Source organism: Balaenoptera acutorostrata, chromosome 14 (genome assembly GCF_949987535.1).
Source record: "Balaenoptera acutorostrata chromosome 14, mBalAcu1.1, whole genome shotgun sequence".
Lineage (NCBI taxonomy): Eukaryota > Metazoa > Chordata > Mammalia > Artiodactyla > Balaenopteridae > Balaenoptera > Balaenoptera acutorostrata.
The window spans coordinates 43,742,001-43,769,935 of NC_080077.1; the positions used below are offsets into that span (position 1 = coordinate 43,742,001).

Consider the following 27,935-nt stretch of genomic DNA (forward strand, 5'->3'; position numbering starts at 1 on the left):
TCTGAGAGGAGGGGGAAGGGGCAGAAAAGAAAGGTTCACAAAGCTAAAAGACACTTAAATTATGTGCTGAAGGATGAATGAAGTGTAGACAGGATGATGTGTAATAATATCTAGAAAAATAGAGCTATTCATATGACAATTATTCATTTTTTAAAACTATGACATATAAAGTCAAAGAAGGGACTTCCCTGGTGGCGCAGTGGTTGAGAGTCTTCCTGCCAATGCAGGGGACACGGGTTCGAGCCCTGGTCTGGGAAGATCCCACATGCCGCGGAGCAACTAGGCCCGTGAGCCACAACTACTGAGCCTGCGCGTCTGGAGCCTGTGCTCCGCAACAAGAGAGGCCGCGATAGTGAGAGGCCCGCGCACCGCGATGAAGAGTGGTCCCCGCTTGCCGCCACTAGAGAAAGCCCTCGCACGGAAACGAAGACCCAACACAGCCAAAAATAAATAAGTAAAATTAAAAAAAAAAAAACAAAGGAGAATGGCTTAAGAACCTGCAAACATTACCTAGCCATGAATGAATGGATATTGCTTATCTACATTCAGGTGAGAAATGAGGCCCTTTGAAGAACAGAACATGATAGCTGCTGTGATACATATCTCATAAAATGTTTTCTTACAGAGTGTTCTCTTCAGTGCATTCCCAATGCTGTCTGAGCTGGATCAGTGACAGAGATGAAAGGCGCCAGTTTTCTCACTAAACTCACCCTTTCATGTTTAGCACACAAACTTTTGGTTCAGTCGACAATCCCAGAACACACCTGCAAACATTTTCCCATTTGGTATTTACAGAAATATTTATTGAAACTATATGAGTGGAAATAGAGCTAGACTACTGAACTACTTTGGGAGTCTCTAAGAACAAAAAGGGGAGGGGTGAAAGTAGAAGGATTAATGAGAGAAACAAGGCTCCATCCTCGACTAGCGCAAAAATTCCTTCAAGATATAAATACTGTGATTCAGCTATAATAAACTTAGAAACTGGAAGAAAAAATGTTTTATTCCCATCAAGGCATGCATGTTAGCATAGAGACCTAAAAGCCTCAAATGGAGACACTCAAATAGACCAGAGGGTATTTTTTAATGAGCTTTGTTAAATGTTCCAGCACTATGGGGACAATTCTATATCTACTTCTCTTCAAAGATGAAACAAATACAGACATAGAACAGTGTGTTTAATGGGTTAGTAACTATAGATTACACACAAGACAATGGTAGGGAGACATCTGAATTCTTCACAAGTATTCTGAGGTAAATGTAGACCATTGCTAACACCAGGAGAATTATAAAAAAAAATAATGCTAACTTATAGTACAGCATGGCCAGCGAAGGGCAGGCAGTGGGGAGGAGATACTGCATGCTCACAGTAGGGCATCATGGGGAAGGCATTGTAAGAGAGACAGTCCGTCAATGTCAATTCCTGCAATCGACACGATGGCAATGACTTAAGGGTTTCTGCTCCTCTGCGTCCTGGTCTTCCCTAAAGCCCGGTGCACGGAGTGGGAACCCAGGAAGCCCAGTCTTTCACAGGATCGCTGGCAGAAGTGAATATCTGGCTTCCGGACCTATGAGGAAGATCTAATTCAAGATCTCCCACCCCCCAACTATGTGAGACAGGTGATCTACACGATGCTATTTCCCCTCTACAGAAATATCTGGAAGAGAATTGGTGAGGGAATTGTGTTGGACAGAATGTGAATTTTGTACAGTATATTTATTTGTAGTGTCAGAAATTGCCCAAATGTGCTGTCCAAGCTCCAACTTCCCTTCACTCCAGGAGCAGCAAAGGTCTTCAGAAAGTTTAGAAGCCAGCAGGTGTTTAATCTGTGCATGCAGGGACAGATGCTGAAATTCAACTGGACTGTGAAGCCAGCGGGAAGTTCAGCTGGCCTGCAGGGCAGCCAAGCCAAATGAAGGGCCTGGGCAGGTCCTACACAACAACCAGCACAGATGGCCAGTACCGAACACCCAAATACTTCCAAAGGTGGAGATTTCATAATCCTCAATCCTCCCCTTTATTTCATATGCATCTTTTTTGTTAAACAACATAAACAATATTTCTGCTGTAGAAACATAATAGTTCGAGTAGCTGTGACATTTCTTGAATAGTATTTTAGAGAGAATGCTACAATTGACAAAGAGTTTATAACCTGGAGAATAATTTTGAAGGACAGAAGAATTATTAACTTTTCAGTTTATTCGCATGCTAGTAATTAAGAGCCATCCTTGAAATGTGGCTATTTTGAGTTTTAATGGCTCTCTGGTAAACCTGTATCCTGAGCACGCTTATACACTAAAGGTGGGGTATGGGGCAGGATGCCTCTCAAAGTGCCTAGCATGGTCCATAGCTATTTTAGAAATATACATCATAGTAAAGGGGCATTGTTCACTCAGAAGCCCACAGAGAGGTGACCTACTTGACCTTCTCCATCTACTGATTTAGCCTTTGTATATATAACCTCTGTTAACAAGTAAGCTTTCCAAATTCATCCCTCACTTTGAGTAACAGAAGAGGAAGTCAAGATTCAAATTTTAATCCCTGGTTTGACAAAATGAAAGACAAAACTTAAAGAAGAGAAAGGAAGACAAGGAGGAAGAGAAGGAAGAGCAGGAGGAGGAAGAGGGGGAGGAAGTGGAAGAAGAGGAAGGAAGAGGAGAAAGTAGTACAGATTCTGATGTTTGCTTCTGCTGCTTTATGGAGGGAAGCAATGGTAGGTCTCTAAAACTGCAGTTCTGAGCCACTCTCCAGGTGTGTACACCTTGGAGGGCTTTTCTTTCATATGTCATTAGATTTTTCGAGTCTCTGGCTGCACATCCCAGGAGAGGCCTGCCTCATAGGGTCATACTCAGAAAGCAGAGACAAACAGAACGTTGCTGCCTACATCAAGTCACCTTGGTCTAGGTCTCTGCTTCAAATTCACCTTGGGATTGTATTTATTAAACTCAGCATCATGTGTCCTCATTCTGGGGCTCAGCACTATTTACTCACCAGCCTTCATCAACAATGCACTGCTGTGAGCAGCTCATTTGCGGGCCAACACATTTCTCCTGGCTCTCATGCCCCCAGAGTGCTGAATCAGAGCTGGAAACAGCCAACGTTTCTAATTCTCTGTCTCCAACTGGACTTGACAGATGATAAAGCAAGTGTCCCAAAGGCCGGGAGGAGAATTTCATAGTAAGTAATGAGATAACAGAATATAAAATGCAGCCAAACTACTTTTCTCTGTGAAGAAGACCTTGATCTTGTCCACCAATGTATTCTTCTTTAAGGCCCAACACCCACCTTAAGCAGTTCACCTTTGGACATGGTACCAAGGGCTGTCCTGCACAGGCACTCTCTTCTTTTTCTGTGATGCGGTGATCTGTTCCTCTTACTGATATATCTTTATTAACTACAGATTTTATACAGATTTGAACTTTCAAAAGTGGGTTGTGTTCCATCTTCTATAGAAAGGAGATAGATAGATGGACATCCTCAAACACATGACACATTAAGGCTGCCTTGATGGTCTCAGAGACACTTAGGAAAGAGAGGTATCAAGACACGGGGAAGGGATGGACAGGTGTTAACCAAGAAGGCTCTCCATGGACAGAAAGGTCAATGCTTCCAAGACACAGAGCACTAGATCTTTCAACAGGACAATGCCATGCAGCCCCTGGGCATCCAGTGAGCACCACAGTGACATGGTCCTAGTTACAGAGACTGTGATAAGGAAGGTCAGAGCAGATGTATGTGATCACCTCTAGGAGTTTAGTGGTCTATCAGTAAATCAAAGAATCCATTATTTTTGACATTAAAAAAAAAAAAGTCTGTAAGCAACAACAACAACAGTAACACCAATAACAAAATAGTGTCCTGTAGCTCTGCGTTACAAGAAGGAAAAGAGAAAAATAAATCAAAACTCTTTTTCCTTGAGAGTTGAAGGCTATTTTCTGTAAATTTAACTCCAAAATGGAAATCAAGAGAAAACATTCTTCTCTCTGGTAATTCTGCACACTGAAATGTTTCTCTGCAGTAAAAATTGGCCTATTTTATTCTATCAATATGATTAACCTTTCTATAAACTTGTTCTAGGTGGAAATTCATTTTCTTCCTAGCCAGATATGTTGCCATTTATGCATCTAAAAGCTAGGTTTAGTGGAAAGAAATGACATTTTTTAAGAACCTAAAAATACTATTACTATTATAATAGTAATAGTATTACTATATATAGTATTCTATAAAGGATTATGTATCTGACACTTAGGGAGTTTATAGAGTTTTTGTGACAAAAGACTTAACCATATTTATGTGGTGTTACTTATTTCTAGAAAAGCCTGTCTAAGAAAAGAAGATCATTGGTCTTAGCATGAAGATTAAATAATTCATCAGTACGGTGATACACATTATTTATATCAGTATATATTTATATATTTCTATGTATGTAGTGTGTGGATATTATAATATGTATAGAATATTAATATAATATAGTATAATATAATATGGCATATATTCAACTGTTGTTGATTGCCAGAATGCAAAATTTAGAGTTATTGCATCAATATGCACAACTTATTAAGTAGAAAAGGTGAGAGCTCCCGTGTTTAAAAAATGGGGCAAAACATCTCCTGCATTACTGACAGTGGTATATACTGAGATATAACCATATTCATATCCTTTGATGCTTCCAGTAATCTCCTATCTGAGAATGTATTACAAGGAAGTCATCCGGAAGTTGGAAAAACTAGACTTGCATCACAATTATTATTCATAATGACACAAAATTGGAAATGACCTAAATGTTATTATAATAATGGTTCATTAAGTTACACTGCATCACGGAGGACCTTCAAGATGGCAGAGGAGTAAGACGTGGAGATCACCTTCCTCCCCACAAATACATCAGAAATACATCTACAGGGCTTCCCTGGCGGCGCAGTGGTTGAGAATCTGCCTGCCAATGCAGGGGACACCGGTACGAGCCCTGGTCTGGGAAGATCCCACATGCCGCGGAGCAACTAGGCCCGTGAGCCACAATTACTGAGCCTGCGCGTCTGGAGCCTGTGCTCCACAACAAGAGAGGCCGCAATAATGAGAGGCCCGCGCACCACGATGAAGAGTGGCCCCCACTTGCCACAACTAGAGAAAGCCCTCGCACAGAAACCAAGACCTGACACAGCCATAAATAAATAAATTAATTTAAAAAGTTGTTATCACGAGAAAAAATGTGTAATTAAAAAAAAATACATCTACATGTGGAACAACTCCTACAGAACACCTACTGAACACTGGCGGAAGACCTCAGATGCCCAAAAGGCAAGAAAGTCCCCACGTACCTGGGTAGGGCAAAAGAAAAAAGAGAAAACAGAGACAAAAGAATAGGGACAGGACCTGCACCTCAGGGAGGGAGAGGTGAAGGAGGAAAATTTTCCACACACTAGGAAGCCCATTCACTAGCAGAGATGGGGGGTGGCGGGGTGGGGGGGAAGCTTCAGAGCCACGGAGGAGAGCACAGCAACACAAGGGGTGCAGAGGGCAAAGCGGAAAGATTTCTGCACAGAGGATCTGTGCTGACCAGCACTCACCAGCCTGAGAGCAGCTTGTTTGCTCAACTGCTGGGGCGGATGGGGGCTGGGAGATGAGGCTCAGGCTTCGGAGGTCAGATCCCAGGGAGAGGACTGGGGTTGGCTGCGTGAACACGGCCTGAAGGGTGCTAGTGTGCCACAGCTAACCGGGAGGGAATCCGGGAAAAAGTCTGGAACTGCCTAAGAGTCAAGAGACCATTGTTTCAGGGTATACGAGGAAAGGGGATTCAGAGCACCGCCTAAACAAGCTGCAGAGATAGGCATAAGCCACAGCTATCAGCGCAGACACCACAGATGGGCATGAAAGGCTAATACTGCTGCTGCAACCACCAAGAATCCTGTGTGCAAGCACAACTCACTATCCACACCACCCCTCCCAGGAGCCTGTGCAGCCCACCACGGCCAAGGTCCCATGATGCAGGGACAACTTCCCACACCACCCCTCCCGGGAGCCTGTGCAGCCCACCACGGCCAAGGTCCCATGATGCAGGGACAACTTCCCTGGGAGAACACACGGCAGCTTCAGGCTATTGCGATGTCACACTGGCCTCTGCCACCGCAGGCTTGCCCCACATTCTGTGCCCCTCCCTCTCCCTGGCCTGAGTGAGCCAGAGCCCCCTAATCAGCCTCTCCTTTAACCCGCTCCTGTCTGGGTGAAGAACAGATGCCCTCAGGCGACCTACATGCAGAGGCAGGGCCAAATCCAAAGCTGAACCCCAGGAGCTGTGTGAACAAAGAAGAGAAAGGGAAATTTCTCCAGGCAGCCTCAGGAGCAGCAGATTAAATCTACACAATCAACTTGATGTACCCTGCATCTGTGGAATACCTGAATAGACAATGAATTCCCAAAATTAAGGCAGTGGACTTTGGGAACAACAGTAGACTTGGGGTTTGCTGTATTCGACTGACTAGTTTCTGATTTATATGTTTATCTTAATTTAGTTTTTAGTGCTTGTTATCACTGGTGGATTTGTTTATTGGTTTGGTTGTTCTCTTCTTTTTTTTTGGTTATTACTTTTTTATTTTAATAACTTTATTTTATTTTACTTTTCTCCTTCTTTCTTCTTTTTCTCCCTTTTCTTCTGAGCCGTGTGTCTGATAGGGTCTTGGTGTTCTGGCCAGGTGTCAGGCCTGAGCCTCTGAGGCAGGAGAGCCAAGTTCAGGACATTGGAACACCAGAGACCTCCTGGCCCGATGTTATATCAATCGGCAAGAGCTCTCCAAGATATCTCCGTCTCAATGCTAAAACCCAGCTCCACTCAACAACCAGCAAGCTCCAGTGCTGGACACCCTATGCCAAACAACTAGCAAGACAGGAATGCAACGCCACCTGTTAGCAGAGAGGCTGCCTAAAATCATAATAAGGTCACAGACACCCTAAAACACACCACCAGACATGGACCTGCCCACCAACAAGACAAGATCCAGCCTCATCTACCAGAACATAGGCACCAGTCCCCTCCACCAGGAAGCCTGCAAAACACACTGAACCAACCTTACCCAATGGGGGCAGACACCAAAAACAATGGGAACTACGAACCTGCAGCCTGCAAAAAGGAGACCCCAAACACAGTAAGGTAAGCAAAATGAGAAGACAGAGAAATACCCAGCAGATGAAGGAGCAAGGTAAAAACCCACCAGACCAAACAAATGAAGAGGAAATAGGCAGTCTACCTGAAAAAGAATTCAGAACAATGATAGTAAACATGATCCAAAATCTTGGAAATAGAATGGAGAAAATATAAAAAACGTTAACCAAGGACCTAGAAGAACTAAAGAGCAAACAAACAATGATAAACAACACAATAAGTGAAATTAAAAATTATCTAGAAGGAATAAATAGCAGAATAACTGAGGCAGAACGGATAAGTGACCTGGAAGATAAAATAGTGGAAATAACTACCACAGAGCAGAATAAAGAAAAAAGAATGAAAAGAATTGAGGACAGTCTCAGAGACCTCTGGGACAACATTAAATGTACCAACATTTGAATTATAGGGGTCCCAGAAGAAGAAGAGAAAAGAAAGAGACTGAGAAAATATTTGAAAAGATTATAGTTGAAAAATACCCTAATATGGGAAAGGAAATAGTCAATCAAGTCCAGGAAGCACACAGAGTCTCATACAGGATAAATCCAAGGAGAAACATGCCAAGACACATATTTAATCAAACTATCAAAAATTAAATACAAAGAAAAAATATTAAAAGCAGCAAGGGAAAAGCAACAAATAACATACAAGGGAATTCCCATAAGGTTAACAACTGATCTTTCAGCAGAAACTCTGGGAGCCAGTAGGGAGTGGCAGGACATATTTAAAGTGATGAAAGGGAAAAACCTACAAACAACATTACCCAGCAAGGATCTCATTCAGAATCTGACTCTCTCATTCAGATTCAGAGAAATTAAAACCTTTACAGACAAGCAAAAGCTAACAGAATTCAGCACTACCAAACCAGCTTTACAACAAATGCTAAAGGAACTTCTCTAGGCAGGAAATACAAGAGAAGGAAAAGACCTACAATGACAAACACAAAACAATTAAGAAAATGGTAATAGGAACATACATATTGATAATTACCTTAAATGGAAATGGATTAAATGTTCCAACCAAATGACACAGACTGGCTGAATGGTTAGAAAAACAACACCCATACATATGTGTCTACAAGAGACCCACTTCAGACCTAGGGACACATACAGACTGAAAGTGATGGGATGGAAAATGATATTCCATGCAAATGGAAATCAAAAGAAAGCTGGAGTAGCAATTCTCATATCAGACAAAATAGACTTTAAAATAAAGACTATTACAAGAGACAAAGAAGGACACTACATAATGATCAAGGGATCAATCCAAGAAGATACAGTGATTGTAAATATTTATGCACCCAACAGAGGAGCATCTCAATACATAAGGCAAATGCTAACAGCCATAAAAGGGGAAATCGACAGTAACACAATCATAGTAGGGGACTTTAACACCTCACTTTCACTAAAGGACAGATCATCTAAATGAAAATAAATAAGGAAACACAAGCTTTAAATGATACATTAAACAAGATGGACTTAATTGCTATTTATAGGACATTCCATCCAAAAACAACAGAATACACATTCTTCTCAAGTGCTCATGGAACATTCTCCAGGATAGATTATATCCTGGGTCACAAATCAAGCCTTGGTAAATTTCAGAAAATTGAAATCGCGTTAGGTATCTTTTCCGACCACAACGCTATGAGACTAGATATCAATTACAGGAAAAAAACTGTAAAAAATACAAACACATGGAGGCTAAACAATATGCTACTAAATAACCAAGAGATCACTGAAGAAATCAAAGAGGAAATCAGAAAATACCTACAAACAAATGACAATGAAAACATGATGGCCCAAAACTTATGGGATGCAGCAAAAGCAGTTCTAAGAGGGAAGTTTATAGCAATGCAATCCTACCTCAAGAAACAAGAAAATTCTCAAGTAAACAACCTATCCTCACACCTAAAGCAATTACAGGAAGAACAAACAAAACCCAAAGTTAGCAGAAGGAAAGAAATCATAAAGATCAGATCAGAAACAAATGAAAAAGAAATAAAGGAAACGATAGCAAAGATCAATAAAAGTAAAAGCTGGTTCTTTGAGAAGATAAACAAAACTGATAAACCATTAGCCAGACTCATCAAGAAAAAAAGGGAGAAGACTCAACTCAACAGAATTAGTAATGAAAAAGGAGAAGTAAAAACTGACACTGCAGAAATACAAAGGATCATGAGAGATTACTACAAGCAACTATATTCCAATAAAAAAGACAACCTGGAAGAGATGGACAAATTCTTAGAAAAGCACAACCTTCCGAGACTGAACCAGGAAGAAAGAGAAAATATAAACAGACCAATCACAAGCACTGAAATTGAACCTGTGATAAAAAATCTTCCAACAAACAAAAGCCCAGGACCAGATGGATTCACAGGCGAATTCTATCAAACATGTAGAGAAGAGCTAACACCTATCCTTCTCAAACTCTTCCAATATATAGCAGAGGGAGGAATACTCTCAAACTCATTCTATGAGGCCACCATCATCCTGATACCAAAACCAGACAAAGATGTCCAAAAAAAAGAAAATACAGGCCAATATCACTGATGAACATAGATACAAAAATCGTCAACAAAATACTAGCAAACAGAATCCAGCAGCACATTAAAAGGGTCATACACCATGATCAAGTGGGGTTTATCCCAGGAATGCAAGGATTCTTCAATATATGCAAATCAATCAGTGTGATACACCATATTAACAAATTGAAGGATAAAAACCATATGATCATCTCAATAGCTGCAGAAAAATCTTTTGACAAAATTCAACACCCATTTATGATAAAAACTCTCCAGAAAGTAGGCATAGAGGGAACTTACCTTAACATAATAAAGGCCATATATGACAAACCCACAGCCAACATTGTTCTCAGTGGTGAAAAACTGAAACCATTTCACTAAGACCAGGAACAAGATAAGGTTGCCCACTCTCACCCGTATTATTCAACATAGTTTTGGAAGTTTTAGCCACAGCAATCAGAGAAGAAAAAGAAATAAAAGGAATCCAAATCAGAAAAGAAGAAGTAAAACTGTCACTGTTTGCAGATGACATGATACTATACATAGAGAATCCTAAAGATGCTACCAGAAAACTACTAGAGCTAATCAATGAATTTGGTAAAGGAGCAGGATACAAAATTAATGCACAGAAATCTCTTGCATTCCTATACACTAATGATGAAAAATCTGAAGGAGAAATTAAGGAAACACTCCCATTTACCACTGCAACAAAAAGAATAAAATACCTAGGAATAAACCTACCTAAGTAGACAAAAGACCTGGATGTAGAAAAATATAACACACTAATGAAATAAATTAAAGATGATACAAACAGATGGAGAGATATACCATATTCTTGGATTGGAAGAATCAACATTGTGAAAATGACTATACTACCCAAAGCAATCTACAGATTCAGTGCAATCCCTATCAAACTACCAATGGCATTTTTCACAGAACTAGAACAAAAAACTTCACAATTTGTATGGAAATACAAAAGACCCCGAATAGGCAAAGCAATCTTGAGAAAGAAAAACAGAGCTGGAGGAATTAGGCTCCCTGACTTCAGACTATACTACAAAGCTAAAGAAATGAAGACAGTATGGTACGGGCAGAAAAACAGAAGTATAGATTAATGGAACAGGATAGAAAGCCCAGAGATAAACCCACACACATATGGTCATCTTATCTTTGATCAAGGAGGCAAGAATATACAATGGAGAAAAGAAAGCTTCTTCAATAAGTGGTGCTGGGAAAACTGGACAGCTACATGTAAAAGAATGAAATTAGAACACTCCCTAACACCATACACAAAAATAAACTCAAAATGGATTGAAGACCTAAATGTAAGGCCAGACACTATCAAACTCTTAGAGGAAAGCATAGGCAGAACACTCTACGACATCAATCACAGCAAGATCCTATTTGACCCACCTCCTAGAGAAAGGGAAATAAAAACAAAAATAAACAAATGGGACCTAATGAAACTTAAAAGCTTTTGCACAGCAAAGGAAACCATAAACAAGATGAAAAGACAACCCTCAGAATGGGAGAAAATATTTGCAAATGAAGCAACTGACAAAGGATTAATCTCCAAAATATACAAGCAGCTCATGCAGATCAATATCAGAAAAACAAACAACCCAATCCAAAAATAGGCAGAAGACCTAAATAGACATTTCTCAAAGAAGATATACAGATTGCCAACAAACATATGAAAGGATGCTCAACATCACTAATCATTAGAGAAATGCAAAACAAAACTACAATGAGGTATCACCTCACAGTGGTCAGAATGGCCATCATCAAAATATCTACAAACAATAAATGCTGGAACGGGTGTGGAGAAAAGGGAACCCTCTTGCACCATGGGTGGGAATGTAAATTGATACAGCCACTATGGAGAACAGTGTGGAGGTTCCTTACAAAACTAAAAATTGAATTACCATATGACCCAGCAATGCCACTCCTGGGCATATATCGTGAGAAAACCATAATTAAAAAAGAGTCATGTACCACAATGCGCATAGCAGCTCTATTTACAATAGCCAGGACATGGAAGCAACCTAAGCGTCCATCGACAGAAGAATGGATAAAGAAGATGTGGCACATATATACAATGGAATATTACTCAGCCATAAAAAGAAATGAAATTGAGTTATTTGTGGTGGATGGATGGACCTAGAGACTGTCATACAGAGTGAAGTAAGTCAGAAAGAGAAAAACAAATACCGTATGCTAACACATATATATGTAATCTAAAAAAAAGAAAAAGGTTCTGATGAACCTAGGGGCAGGACAGGAATAAAGATGCAGACGTAGAGAATGGACTTGAGGACACGGGGAGGGGGAAGGGTAAGCTGGGACGAAGCGAGAGAGTGGCATGGACATATATACACTACCAAATGTAAAATAGATAGCTAGTGGGAAGCAGCCGCATAGCACAGGGAGATCAGTTCCATGCTTTGTGACCACCTAGAGGGGTGGGATAGGGAGGGTGGGGGGGAGACAACAGAGGGAGGGGATATGGGGATATATGTATACATATATCTGACTCACTTTGTTATACATCAGCAACTAATACAACAACGTAAAGCAATTATACTCTAATAAAGATGTTAAAAAAAAAGTTACAGTGCATCTACCTGATTGACGAGTAGGCCGCAATTTCATATCATTACCAAAAGATTGTAGAGATGTAAAAATGCTTTAAAAATAATGCTGAGTGAAAAAGAGTATAATAAAAATTGTTTAAAACTGCATAAAATTATTTTATCCATATTGATAGAGACATTTATCTTTTTTGCTTTCCTTGTATGTTACAACTTTGATAGATGAATTAAAAAATTCTTACTTTTGAATCTATTCTCCTCTATTAAGTTAATTGCAAAGTAACTTGGAATTGCAGAAACAAATAATATTGTTAAAAACAAATTTGTGTGTGTTTGGGGAAAGCGTAATATTGGAACAATCAGCACATAGGCCGACTATGCCTAACCTTTGACTTCAGCAAGACAGTGACATTTCACACTCCTGGTGTGAGGGCAATGTTTGTTACCTTTCCATGACACACATTTTATGAAGATTAAACAGAAGATTGTAATCTGAAGTAATTGCATGAAAAAAAATTCCTAGTTATAGAAAACATAAAATATTTATAAAATCTCTATATACTTTTCCCCTTCCTTTATTGGTTTTGGTTCTGTTACTTTTTTTTTTAATGATTTATGATCTCTGAGCCCCTTATTGTAATCCACCTCAAATCTTTTCTGAATGTAGCACAGTTTAAATAGGTAAGAAATAATAATAGTGCTTCATGCATACAAAGTAGTGGCCATTCTCTGCATAGAAAACTGCACATAAAATTAAAAAAAAAAAGTTACTGCCTTATGGGTAGGTTTTTCCACACTTCTGAACATTTGGTATCATGTAATGTGACTGGCCAAGTGTTGTGCATTTGGTGTGATCTACCCAAAAATCTAGTACTAATACCTTGTTCTTAAATTTCAGCTTCCTTAGAAAGACACAGCATTCTATAATAAACCATTTTGCAAATGAAGAAACTGAAGCACACATATACTAAGAAGCCTGTCTAGACTAATAATAAGAGCTAAAATTTATTGAAATCATACTGTGTGACAGGCACTGCACAGCACTTCACAGGTACTGAGTCGTTTAATCTTCACAATAACCCACTGAGGAAGGTAGTACTGTTAAAGTTCAGTTTGCAGATGAAGAAGCCACTAAAGAGAGGTTAATATTTGCCCCAGGTTCAAGGCAGGAAGATAAATAGCTCAAATTGCTCATAACATAATGCTTAGAAAGTTCTAGGATCATAAAGTGTTTTGTAAATATCATGTAGTTTAGATACCATAACCTACAGTATATGTAAGGGGATGGAGAGTTTGGAAAATTAATGGTGATACATCAGAGGCAACAGGCAACCTGGCAAGGAGAAAAATGTATGAAACTTACCCAATGTCCTTATATTCAGTAAAGAAATTTCCAAAACATCATACAGCTCTTCTAGCTATTAGATTGTGTTCCATATCATGCAGTATAGGATTCTATATTTACCTGTATTATATGTAAATTGTCTCTTAAATATGTAAAGATTGTTCCTTTGGCAGCATTGACTTAATATTCATCATATTTATCATCAAAATTAAGGTAGGGACTTCTATTTTATGTCCTTAATTCTTCCTTATCTCTAATATCCCAGGCCCAATCCACCTGCAGCAAATTCTGTTGATTTCCAAAACATCTCTCAAGTCCACCCCTTATCCCCATTACAACTGCCAATACCCGGGTCCAAGCCACCATCCCTTCTCATCTAGACTTCTGGGAATGCCCCCGGTCTCCCTGCTCCCAACCATTCTCACCCAATCCCCCTCAATCCATTCTCCATAATACAGCTAAAGGAATCTTTAGAAAATGCAAATCATGTACGTTAGCTCCTATGCTTAAAAAGCTTTGGATGCTCTGACTCCTCTGTCTTTCTCACTCTGCTCCAGCCACTATGGTCCCCGATAATGCCTCTGCACCTAGACCTTTATGACTTCCTCCTGTTCCCACTGCTCAGAACACTCTCTCCCCAGCTCTTTCCAGCCTTCATAAACCATCCCAAGTAGTACCTCCTCAGAGAAACCACTTCTCATCTCTTCCATCTAACTTGAGACCCTGACATTATTATTCTTTACCACCACTCTCATTGATTTCCTCTACAGCACTAATCAAAATCCATAATTATTTGATTTATCCGTTTGCTTACTTATTTATCATGTGTCTTCCCAACTAGACTCTCCATGAGGAAAGGTTCCATGAGGAAAGAGACTGGGCATCCGTTATGCACATTGTATTTTGCCCAGCACCTTGCCCTTCACATGGGAGACCCTTAATAGTCGATGAATGGATCAATAACAATCTAGTGAAATATTAGAAAGGGAGCAGTGAGTGTGTTGAGCAGGTATTGTTTCATCATTTATTTTCATGAAATACCTAAAGTTAAAACACTGACATTCAAAGATTAAAAAAAAAAAGTAGCCTAATGCAGCAATTATTATGCGGTAGGCTCTTGTCTAAGCGTTTTATATGGATTAATTCATCTAATCGTAACAACAGGGCTCTAAGGAGAGTGCTATTTGTATCTTTCTTTTCCAGATGAGACACCAGGCCCAGAAAAGACAACAGTTGCTCATTAGTTAGTAAGGGGAACAAGGGGGCTATCAATTTTAGAGGCTCAACGACTAACTATTCTACCTCTCAAGGTAAAACTCCGACTGTATACGTTCTGAATTCATTTTCGTAAAATGTCCTGATCCCATATTATTTCTAACTCAGGCAGTGTTTCCATGGCCAAATGCTAGCAAAAAATGCCTCTTGCCCTAGGAATTAAGCCAAACATGCTGAAAAAAAGAACAGAGATTATCCATGGGCAGTAGCCCAAAAGCCGCTCCAGGCCATGGAACTGCCAGCCTTCCTCCTTCACTGGGGTGACTGGCTGAGAGTAGATGTAATGATATTAACAAGGTCAAGTATTCAATATGCCTTTTCTCCAAAATCTCATCAAAATTACAGATGTCATCTGGCTTGGCTTGCTCCATCTCTGGCGCATTGGCGAACCCCTCATCTTAGAAACATGGAAAAGTAGAACCAGCTTGGGGTTCTAGTTATGAGGCTGCTTGACCACTCTGTATTCAGGGGAGTTCTCATATTTTATGAAAGCTAACTAAAGGGAAGAACTCTGGAGGAACAAGCCTATGAGGCTTAACTCACACTGCCCAAGGAAGTCCATGAAGTCTCTGGATATGCTCACAAATAAACAGGGTCAGAGTCTAGTTCTTGCTCAACACAAAACTTTCTCAAGGACAAAATCATTTGCTCATTTTCACCTTTTAGAAAAATGCCAATGAATAACTATATATCATATGTAAACAAACTAACATCTATAGTATAGGGCAAACATAAATGAGTTTTTTAAAGTATTCAAATTATATATATGTAAATGTATATATGTATATACATACACACACACATGCACACGCACAGTATCTTTTCCCAAATAATTGTGTAAAGTTCAGATAGCATGGAGGGCAAAGTGACACATTCCCTAAAACAAGAGATTTTAGCTAGTAGCTTTAAATCAGTAACCAGAAACAAAACCCGAGTGCTTAATTCTGAAAATACCATTTTCTTTTTTTTCTATAAATAAATGTGTTCTTGATTTTACTTTTAACACACACACATGCACACACACACACCTGCAAGCATCTACTTACATATCTGTATATCTGAAGACACAGAAATTTGTGCAAATAGTTGCTTATGCTGTCAAGATTCTGTATTGTGGGAATAAATATGAGAAGTTGAGCTGCAAGATACCCTTCCAGCATTTCTTTTGTCCATGGTTCCTGGTTGATCAAGTTTTGCTTCATTATAATTTACTGTTCATTCATTCTGTTGCCGTCTATTTTGCACATTGTGAAGAATACTGAATTGCAGAAAGAAAGAGGCCAGGTACCATAAAGAAGAGCGTTTATAATTGTAACTGTCAGTCATTTTTATAGTTTAGGTTTTTAGTGACACCTTGAGAATATATGGAATTTCTTGCTGTGTTCCTGAGACTAGATTTGAATAAATGCACTTGGGTGCTACCCAAGAGAAAGTGAGGAAAAGGCTTGTAAATAAGGATTGGGGTCTTTCATTAGGTTTAGAATCATCAAGTGGTCTGACAGGTGTCCTTGGGATGTCACCTGAAGCAGATCAAGTCAGCCTGGACTTCGGCTCAGTCACACACAGAGACCTGAGCCCTCAGACAAGGGGAAGACGGTGGAGGATTTTCTCCTTCCTTCCAGTGTGGGTATAGCTATTAATATTTTATTTCTCTCCTCTCTAAGGAGAGATAGGGATATGTAGGTCTAAAACCATAGACGGGACTCTTGGACTGGAGAGCACAGTTCAGAGAAAGAGAATGATTACCCCAGAACTTCCATGATTTTATCTTTTAAACCAAATCCAACAGATTTAACCAGTCCCTGCCTTTGAGACCAAAGAGTAATTATACACTAATTTAAGATAGTGAGATTTCAAGAGATTGGGTGAGCTTAAGAATTATACAGTGCACCTCTTTCATTTTAGAGTCGAGGAAAATAAAACTCAGAGAGGCTAAGTGAGTAATTCAAGGTCACAACTTGCTAGCGGCAAAGCCAATCCTGGAGCGCAGATCCCCTGATTCTTAACTCAGATGTCATTCTTTTATGTCTCCTGGAGTTCTTGGTCCTTGAGAAAACCAGAAATACCCTAAGACTACAAATCCCTCAAGAGACAGATTCCACTCAAAATGCAGCTTTCTTCAGGTCTGTAATTTGGATTTCTGCTCAAGATGCATATACAGAGGCCAATTTGCTGTATATAGGACTGATCACTTACAACTACGCCACCTCCCAAAAGCCGGCAGCAGGTCTGGCCAACAATGCTTAACCTGAGCTTACTAAACAGGCCCCCAAAGGTCAGATTACAAAGGGTTCCTTAGTCCATTGAAAAGTGAATGCTTCCAGGATCACCATTTTGACCCAGAGTTTCTAGAAACTCAACAAGGGGACAAAAGTGTACTTTCAGTTCAAGCAAGTTGTTCCAGAGAATGGCGGGATGTTTTGACAATGATAGGAGCTCACTGCAGGCTGCAAGATGTCAATTCAGAAATGTTTTCCATTTTAAGCCTGGGAGTCTGTCATTCTATTCATGGAAGACCAGGGGTTGCAGAGATCCCCTGAGTCCAAAATTGGCATTTTCTAAAGCTTTAGCATGCAGAACAGCAAGGCACAGAAGGGAGTCTCTTATTCATAGTGCACACAGGCAATTTCTTTCCTTGCCATTTATTAAATATCTAATCTGTGTAGAACCCATCTCCATGGTAACTATAAAAAAAATCTGTCATTTGGTATTGAATTTCTAAGAATGGTCTTATAACACCTACTAAATATTTTACCTTTGATCGTCAATCCTACCCAACAATAGTTAAGCACTGAAGTTAAAGTCTAAGCTTTGCTTTGAATTTGCCTGTTAATTCAGGCAAAAATGAGATTGTTTTCCTTTAAATCTTCTGAGTAATTGCCTTAACCCTTCATTTTAATTGAACCTGGAGACATAGCCAGAAAATGTTTCTCTCAGGGTTCTATCTTTAGTTTGTAGATAGGTATTTATTACACACCATAAGTGGAACATAAAACAAGCAAAAGAAAAGGGCTATTGAGAATAAATCCTATTCAAACTAACAATTACCCACCATCTCATCACTGAAACTGAAAGCTGATCTTTTTTCCAGCTAGTAGATGAGTTTGCTGCTGCCAGCTAGCTGTCTAATTTCCTCTCTCCTACTGGGGTCTCTGTTTCCATTTAACTTCCTGCTTTTAGCCCATAGCCTTGGACTCCCCAGTAGTTGATAAATGTTCCAAAATTTTCAATGCTCTTCCCTGCGCTCTATTCATTGCTGAGCCTCTATTAGGTGTTGGGTATTTTTTTTAAGCCAGCTCTTAATTATTTGGACACCAATTAGCCAGCGTCTGAATTAACTTGACTCTGCTCTTTCTCCATTTCTTTTCTGCTGCCTGCCTTTTGGCCACAGCACGGCTTGTTAGTTCCTTCATGAGGGAATAAGGGGCAGGAGTGGGGTAGGGATAAAAGCCTGGAGACTCAAATAAACTCATTTTGTTATTTGTTGGCAGCTCTGGTTAAAAGTTTGGCAAGGTAGTGTATTAAAAGCACACAATGAAAGTAAACTCTATCATGTACATCTCATTAACCCAGGCTCTCCCAGATTCCCAGTGCTGGGGTTAAATTGTAAGCTGGCAGAACTGCAATTGGTACCTTATATTATGGCAGCGACAATAAAGTTTTTCGGACTTGGCAAAAGCTTGTTTAATGAGCAGCTTTACTTGGTACTGAATCCTTGCAGATTAGCAAGCACAGGGCAATCAGCCACTGGAAACGAAGCTACCACGCACATTGCCACGAGCTCCCCACAGCTGAGCTGCAATGGTACTAGCTGACAATGGGGTTTATGTTATTGTATTTCCATTTTTTTCTGAATTAAAAAAAGAAAAGAAAAAGGGAGATGAGGGAACTGGAGTAAAGATGCTCTTATATCGGACATGTAAAAATGTCATATTAAATTCTTCAATTAGAATAAATCATTATATCATTATTTTGCCTCATTTGAGATACAAAAATAAAATTTCACTGGGTCACGAATTACATTCTAAAAGGAAAGGTAGACTTCATTTTTATCAGTTTCCCATCAGTTTCCCAAGCGCAACTTCAATTTTAAAGAAAATATAACTTTGAAATGGAGGAAACTTTTTCTTGAAGGATTTGAGGGCAACATTGGATTCTGAAAGACTAGAACAGCTATTCAAACACAGGGTGTAAGAGGAACTTATTCTGAAATCCCCAGCTGTGCTGTTAGTAAATCACCTAGTAATTTTTATTTTATTGATAATCTAAAGATCCGAGAATTGTATTTTCCCTTATGTCTCCCACAGTGTGTCAATGTGTCTGAGAGCCTTCCCCTTGACTGATGAGGAAAAGACAAAAGGGAAAGAACGTGGGAGATCATATAAAAGATAAATCTAGATACAAAGAGGGATTTCATACCTTTGAGGGGACTGTTAAGCATCAGAATGCATCTCTAAGGGAATGGTAGGGCTGTCTTTGAAGACAAAATAATTTCTCATTTACATGGATAAATTAAATGTGATTCTGTGTGATGAGAGGGTGGTTGGATGAAATGGTCCTTAAGGAGGTGGTACCTATACAGTGGAGAAGAATCTGGCCAGACAGTGCTGGGTTCAAACCCTTATTCTGCAACTTACTAGTGATGTCACCTTGAGCAACACACATAACACTCATGGGCTTCAATTCTCTCAACTATAAAATGAGAATCACAATGGTTTTGTGAATATTAAATCAGATCAGTATAATAACTCCTTGCCATGGTGTCTATGTCATCATGTATTTTCGGGAGGTAATAGTTAATTTTATTAAGGTCCCTTTCAACTTTCTAAAACTAGAGTTGTGCCACAGAGTCTAATTTATACCTCTGAATCACTTCTCCGAATGCATAATAAAATAAAGCAGTGAACATCTCCATACTAATGCTTACCATTGTAAATCAGGGGATAGACACAAGAAACAGGTGCCAAAGCAAATCAATTTTTGCCCAATTCTTGCTTTTTGATACCTCGTAACATTAAACCTCTTTTCATTGTTATTATTTTAATCTATTTTTAATTGGTCCCCAGTCTACTTTCAAAAAAGCTTTGAGATCACTTAAAATTAACATATATATTATATTTCTGATGTAACTTACAGTTTTTTTAAACTGCTGTCCTTTAAACAGAGGGTTTAAAGGACAGCAGTTTAAAAGAAAAGGAAAGAAAAGATCATTATGCCAGGAACTAGAGATAATGATTGAGTTACTACAGCTAAGACTTGAGTTTAATATTGAGAGTCTTGCAGCCAAAGCAAAGGGCTCCTTTCATTATTAAATTCTTAGAGCCTTAATGGAATTAATTCTGTCTATGTCACTTCAGCGTGGAATCTTGTGAGGGGTTGCTGCTCCTTTCATGAGGCTTAAAATCACCCATCACTGTCTATCATCAACTTTTCTCCATTCAGGTCTTCACTCTTAAAGTACAATGAATCAAGGGTTTGGGTTTGTTCATTATTTTGAATTATGATGAAAATTACTTTTAAGCAGAAAACCCAACCCAACAAACCCAACAAACTCATGTTCATAAGGTCTGAACTATGTGGAAAAAGGGTTGGTAAACCGTAAGGATAATATGGCCAAATCTTTCCCTCCTACATTTACATCTATAGATATAAAGGGAGTTCCCTACTTCTGAGGGTATTTTAACCATCAGCATGTATCTGTGAGGAAACTGTGGAGCTACTTTGAATACAAAGTAAGTTCTCAATTAAATTTGATTCTGCGTGATGAGCAGGTAGTTGGGTAAAGTGACGCTTAAAGAGGTGGTATTTCTACAAAAGTGAGCAGATTTTCAGGAACGATCCAGATAGTTCAGGCTTCATAAGTCTGGTCTCAGCTAACTCTATTTGTAGCATCAACGCTTGTCACCAGACAGGAAAGATTTAAAAAAAACTTTTTTTGCTCTGGATACAATTCTTTGGATTCTTGAGAATTTCCAAGTAGCTCATCATATTGTACCAACGGCCTATTCCATGCCAGGCACTGTGCACTGTGGGAAACCATCTGTATGTTTATCACTGGTGTCAAGTTAGCCCAGAAGAAAAGAGGAGATGCTCTGAAATTCAGGGCTCATCTGATCCAACCTGAACCTAGAGGCTTGAGTAGTCCTTTGTGCTGTGGCCAAAAGCTGCTACTTTTTTTATGCCACTTGTGTTTTCTGGTTTCCATTTCAAAGATTATCTTTTTCAATATGTAACCTTAGTATTTTCACAAAGACTACCATCATGTTTGACCCCCTAATTTGTTTTATCTCTTCTTTCTCCATCTGTTATATACTCAATTTATTATGCTCAGTAGTGCAAAATCTAAGTTATTTATGTAATTTGAATTGGATACCTACAAAAGATAAGCTACAGTGACCTGAATGTCCCTCAAGGAATGTGTGCCTACTATCTTATCCTGAAAAAAATGAGCACAATATTGTATGTTTCCTGCACATTTTTGGTAAACTGCCAGGACTATTGAGATTATGTTGGGTAATTCTCATGGGTACCTCACAATATACACAATGGTGCTGAATAAATATTATGTGGTAATGACTCCTTAGTACAAAATTGTTGTGTATTAGACAGCATTATTATATTTTAGCCAATAAAGTATAAATCTTTAAGTAATATCTAAAATAAGAAAATACTGTTCTTGCTAAATTATTTTATATCATCTTGTATAAAAGCATCCTATTCTCAATCTTTAAAAAAGAATACTTGTGCTACATTCCTTTTCTTCAAACATAAGATTTAATGACCATTTTAAACTCTCTGTGCTTTGAGATCTATCGCCACATAGCTTTGTCAATATCTCTCACTCTAATATGTCTGAAAATTACCTTATGTAATTTGTTATTTTGGAGGCGCTTCTGTCAAAAAAGAGTAGTTTATTATCTCTTAGCTCAAGAAGAATCCATGTCTGGACCATGTAGCAAAAACAAACAAACAAACAAAAAACCCCAAAGCATATCTATCCCTAGAAGCTGCCATATTCATCACAGGGTCTTTCATTCACAACTTCCTATGTGTATCAATAAATCACTGGTGTGCAGTACACACCATTCAGTGCAGTACATACCACTCAGTTCAGCCATACTGGGAAAGGAAGCTCATTAGCTCCCAGCTCTGTTCTTTCCTGAAATGAATTCTGCTCTGTTTACCTATCACATTTGTTACTTCCTTCACATAAGAAGGCATTCATGAGAACTCAGAGACTTCTGAATTATTTTTTAAAAATCTGTTTGAAGACAAATAACCCAATTTAAAAACGGGCAAAAAATTTGAACAGACATGTCACAAGATATATGAATGACCAAGAAGCATATAAAAAGATGCACCACATCACTACTCATCAGAGAAATGCAAATTAAAACCACAATGAAATCCCACTACACCTCCACTACAGCGGCTAAAGTTATAATGGCAGGTGACACCAAGTGTTGATGAGGATTCACAGCAACTGGAATTCTCATAGGTTGCTGATGCGAATGCAACACAAATAGTACAGCCACCTTGGAAAATCTCATAAAGTTAAACATACATCTCCCTGAGTGAAGCAGCAATTTGCATTTCTAGATATTTATCCAATAAAAATGAAAACACGTTGCACAAAAATGTATATGAGAGACAATTGGGAAGCTCAGTGATCTCATAAAAGCACAATAAAGACATTGCTTTCGATCCGCCTGTCGGGGCCTGAACCAAGATGGAGGAGTAGAAGGATGTGCTCTCACTCCCTCTTGTGAGAACACCAGAATCACAACTAGCTGCTGGACAATCATCGACAGGAAGACACTGGAACTCACCAAAAAAGATACCCCACATCCAAAGACAAAGGCGAAGCCACAATGAGATGGCAGGAGGGGCAAAATCACAGTAAAATCAAATCCCACAACTGCTGGGTGGGTGTCTCACAGACTGGAGAACACTTATACCACAGAAGTCCACCCACTGGAGTGAAGGTTCTGAGCCCCACGTCAGGTTTGCCAACGTGGGGGTCTGGCAATGGGAGGAGGAATTCCTAGAGAATCAGACTTTGAAAGCTAGTGGGATTTGATTGCAGGACATCAACAGGACTAGGGGAAACAGAGGCTCCACTCTTGGAGGGCACACACAAAGTAGTGTGTGCATCGGGACACAGGGGAAGGAGCACTGACCCCAGGGGAGATTGAACCAGACCTACCTGCTAGTGTTGGAGGGTCTCCTGCAGAGGCGGGTGGTGGCTGTGGCTCACCGTGGGCACAAGGACACTGGCAGCAGAAGGTCTGGGAAGCGCTCCTTGGCGTGAGCCTTCCCAGAGTCTGCCACTAACCCCACCAAAGAGCCCGGGTAGGCTCCAGTGTTGGGTTGCCTCAGGCAAAACAACCAACAGGGAGGGAACCCAGCCCCACCCATCAGCAGTCAAGTGGATTAAAGTTTTACTGAGCTCTGCCCATCAGAGCAACAGGCAGTTCTACCCACCACCAGCCCCTCCCATCAGGAAACTTGCACAAGCCTCTTAGATAGCCTCATCCACCAGAGGGCACACAGCAGAAGCAAGAAGAACTACAATCCTGCAGCCTGTGGAACAAAAACCACATTCACAGAAAGACAGAAAAGAGGAAAAGGCAGAGGGCTACGTACCAGATGAAGGAACACAATAAAACCCCAGAAAAACAACTAAATGAAGTGGAGATAGGCAACCTTCCAGAAAAAGAATTCAGAATAATGACAGTGAAGATGATCCAGGACTTCGGAAAAAGAATGGAGACAAAGATCGAGAAGATGAAAGAAATGTTTAACAAAGACCTAGAAGAATTAAAGAACAAACAAACAGAGATGAACAATACAATAACTGAAATGAAAACTACACTAGAAGGAATCGATAGCAGAATAACTAAGCCAGAAGAACGGATAAGTGACCTGGAAGACAGAATGGTGTAATTCACTGCTGAGGAACAGAATAAAGAAAAAACAATGAAAAGAAATGAAGACAGCCTAAGAGACCTCCGGGACAACATTAAATGCAACAACATTCACATTATAGGGGTCCCAGAAGGAGAAGAGAGAGAGAAAGGACCCGAGAAAATATTTGAAGAGATTATAGTCGAAAACTTCCCTAACATGGGAAAGGAAATAGCCACCCAAGTCCAGGAGGCGCAGCGAGTCCCATACAGGATAAACCCAAGGAGAAACATGCCAAGACACATAGTAATCAACTTGGCAGAAACTAAAGACAAAGAAAAATTATTGAAACCAGCAAGGGAAAAATGACAAATAACATACAAGGGAACTCCCATAAGGTTAACAGCTGATTTCTCAGCAGAAACTCTACAAGCCAGTAGGGAGTGGCATGATATACTTAAAGTGATGAAAGGGAAGACCCTACAACCAAGATTACTCTACCCTGCAAGGATCTCATTCAGATTTGATGGAGAAATCAAAAGCTTTACAGACAAGCAAAAGCTAAGAGAATTCAGCACTACCAAACCAGCTTTACAACAAATGCTAAAGGAACTTCTCAAAGTGGGAACCACAAGAGAAGAAAAGGACCTACAAAAACAAACCCAAAACAATTAAGAAAATGGTCATAGGAACATACATATAGATAATGACCTTAAATGTGAATGGATTAAATGCTCCAACCAAAAGACACAGGCTTGCTGAATGGATACAAAAACAAGACCCATATATATGCTGTCTACAAGAGACCCACTTCAGACCTATACAGACTGAAAGTGAGGGGATGGAAATAGATATTCCATGCCAATGGAAATCAAAAGAAAGCTGTAGTAGCAATACTCACATCAGATAAAATAGACTTTAAAATAAAGAATGTTACAAGACACAAGGAAGGACACTACATAATGAACAAGGGATCAATCCAAGAAGAAGATATAACAATTATAAATATATAGGCACCCGACATAGGAGCACCTCAATACATAAGGCAACTGCTAACAGCTATAAAAGAGGAAATCGACAGTAACACAATAATACTGGGGGACTTTAACACCTCACTTACACCAATGGAAAGATCATCCAAAATGAAAATAAATAAGGAAACAGAAGCTTTAAATGACACAATAGACCACATAGATTTAATTGATATTTATAAGACATTCCATCCAAAAACAGCAGATTACACTTTCTTCTGAAGTGCGCACGGAACATTCTCCAGGATAGATCACATCTTGGGTCACAAATCAAGCTTCAGTAAATTTAAGAAAATTGAAATCATATCAAGGATCTTTTCTGACCACAACGCTATGAGATTAGAAATGAATTACAGGGAAAAAAACATAAAAAACACCAACACATGGAGGCTAAACAATATGTTACTAAATAACCAAGAGATCACTGAAGAAATCAAAGAGGAAATCAAAAATTACCTAGAGACAAATGACAATGAAAACACGATGATCGAAAACCTACGGGATGCAGCAAAAGCAGTTCCAAGAGGGAAGGTTATAGCTCTACAAGCCTACCTCAAGAAACAAGAAAAATCTCAAATAAACAATCTAACCTTACATCTAAAGGAACTAGAGGAAGAAGAACAAACAAAACCCAAAGTTAGCAGAAGGAAAGAAATCATAAAGATCAGAGCAGAAATAAATGAAATAGATACAAAGAAAACAATAGCAAAGATCAATAAAACTAAAAGCTGGTTCTTTGAGAAGATAAACAAAATTGCTAAACCATTAGCCAGACTTATCAAGAAAAGGAGGGAGAGGACTCAAATCAATAAAATTAGAAATGAAAAAGAAGAAGTTACAACAGACACCGCAGAAATACAAAGCATCCTAAGAGACTACTACAAGCAACTCTATGCCAATAAAATGGACAACCTGGAAGAATTGACAAATTCTTAGAAAGGTATAACCTTCCGAGACTGAACCAGGAAGAAATAGAAAATATGAACAGACCAATCACAAGTAATGAAATTGAAACTGTGATTAAAAATCTTCCAACAAACAAAAGTCCAGGACCAGATGGATTCACAGGTGAATTCTATCAAATATTTAGAGATGAGCTAACACCCATCCTTCTCAAACCCTTCCAGAAAATTGCAGAGGAAGGAATACTCCCAAACACATTCTATGAGGCCACCATCACCCTGATACCAAAACCAGACAAAGACACCACAAAAAAAGAAAATTACAGACCAATATCACTGATGAATATAGATGCAAGAATCCTCAACAAAATACTAGCAAACAGAATCCAACAACACATTGAAAGGATCATACACCATGATTAAGTGGGATTTATCTAAGGGATGCAAGGATTCTTCAATATACGCAAATCAATCAATGTGATACACCATATTATCAAATTGAAGAATAAAAACCATATGATCATCTCAATAGATGCAGAGAAATCTTTTGACAAAATTCAACACCCATTTATGATAAAAACTCTCCAGAAAGTAGGCATAGAGGGAATTTACCTTAACATAATAAAGGCCATATATGACAAACCCACAGCCAACATTGTTCTCAATGGTGAAAAACTGAAACCATTTCACTAAGATCAGGAACAAGATAAGGTTGCCCACTCTCACCAGTATTATTCAACATAGTTTTGGAAGTTTTAGCCACAGCAATCAGAGAAGAAAAAGAAATAAAAGGAATCCAAATCAGAAAAGAAGAAGTAAAACTGTCACTGCAGATGACATGATACTATACATAGAGAATCCTAAAGATGCTACCAGAAAACTACTAGAGCTAATCAATGAATTTGGTAAAGGAGCAGGATACAAAATTAATGCATAGAAATCTCTTGCATTCCTATACACTAATGATGAAAAATCTGAAGGAGAAATTAAGGAAACACTTCCATTTACCACTGCAACAAAAAGAATAAAATACCTAGGAATAAACCTACCTAGGGAGACAAAAGACCTGTATGCAGAAAACTATAAGACACTGATGAAAGAAATTAAAGATGATACCAACAGATGGAGAGATATACCATGTTCTTGGATTGGAAGAATCAATATTGTGAAAAAGACTATACTACCCAAAGCAATCTACAGATTCAATGCAATCCCTATCAAATTACCAATGGCATTTTTTATGGATCTAGAACAAAAAATCTTAAAATTTGTATGGAGACACAAAAGACCCCGAATAGCCAAAGCAATCTTGAGGGGAAAAAACGGAGTTGGAGGAATTAGACTCCCTGACTTCAGACTATACTACAAAGCTACAGTAATCAAGACACTATGGTACTGGCACAAAAACAGAAATACAGATCAATGGAACAAGATAGAAAGCCCAGAGATAAACCCATGCACCTATGGTCAATTAATCTATGACAAAGGAGGCAAGGATATACAATAGAGAAAAGACAGTCTTTTCAATGAGTGGTGCTGGGAAAACTGGATGGCTACATGTAAAAGAATGAAATTAGAACACTCCCTAACACCATACACAAAAATAAACTCAAAATGGATTAAAGACCTAAATGTAAGAACAGACACTATAAAACTCTCAGAGGAAACCATAGGAAGAACACTCTGACATAAATCACAGCAAGATCTTTTTTGATCCACGTTGTAGAGTAATGGAAAGAAAAACAAAAATAAACAAATGGGACCTAATGAAACTTCAAAGCTTTTGCACAACAAAGGAAACCATAAACAAGACGAAAAGACAACCCTCAGAATGGGAGAAAATATTTGCAAACGAATCAATGGACAAAGGATTAATCTCTAAAATATATAAACAGCTCATGCAGCTCAATATTAAAAAAACAAACAACCCAATCCAAAAATGGGCAGAAGACTAAATAGACATTTCTCCAAAGAAGACATACAGATGGCCAAGAAGCACATGATAATCTGCTCAACATCACTAATTATTAGAGAAATGCAAATCAAAACTACAATGAGGTATCACCTCACACCAGTTAGAATGGGCATCATCAGAAAATCTACAAACAACAAATGCTGGAGAGGGTGTGGAGAAAAGGGAACCCTCTTGCACTGTTGGTGGGAATGTAAATTGATACAGCCACTATGGAGAACAGTATGGAAG

The 27,935-nt window shown here is 39.0% G+C and overlaps 1 protein-coding gene across 1 annotated transcript in view; it reads right to left on the reverse strand.

The window, feature by feature from the left end:
• Positions 1-27,935, reverse strand: part of SLC35F1 (solute carrier family 35 member F1) — a 404,087-nt gene that overhangs the window by 175,629 nt on the left and 200,523 nt on the right. The gene's annotated exons all lie outside the window — the stretch shown is intronic.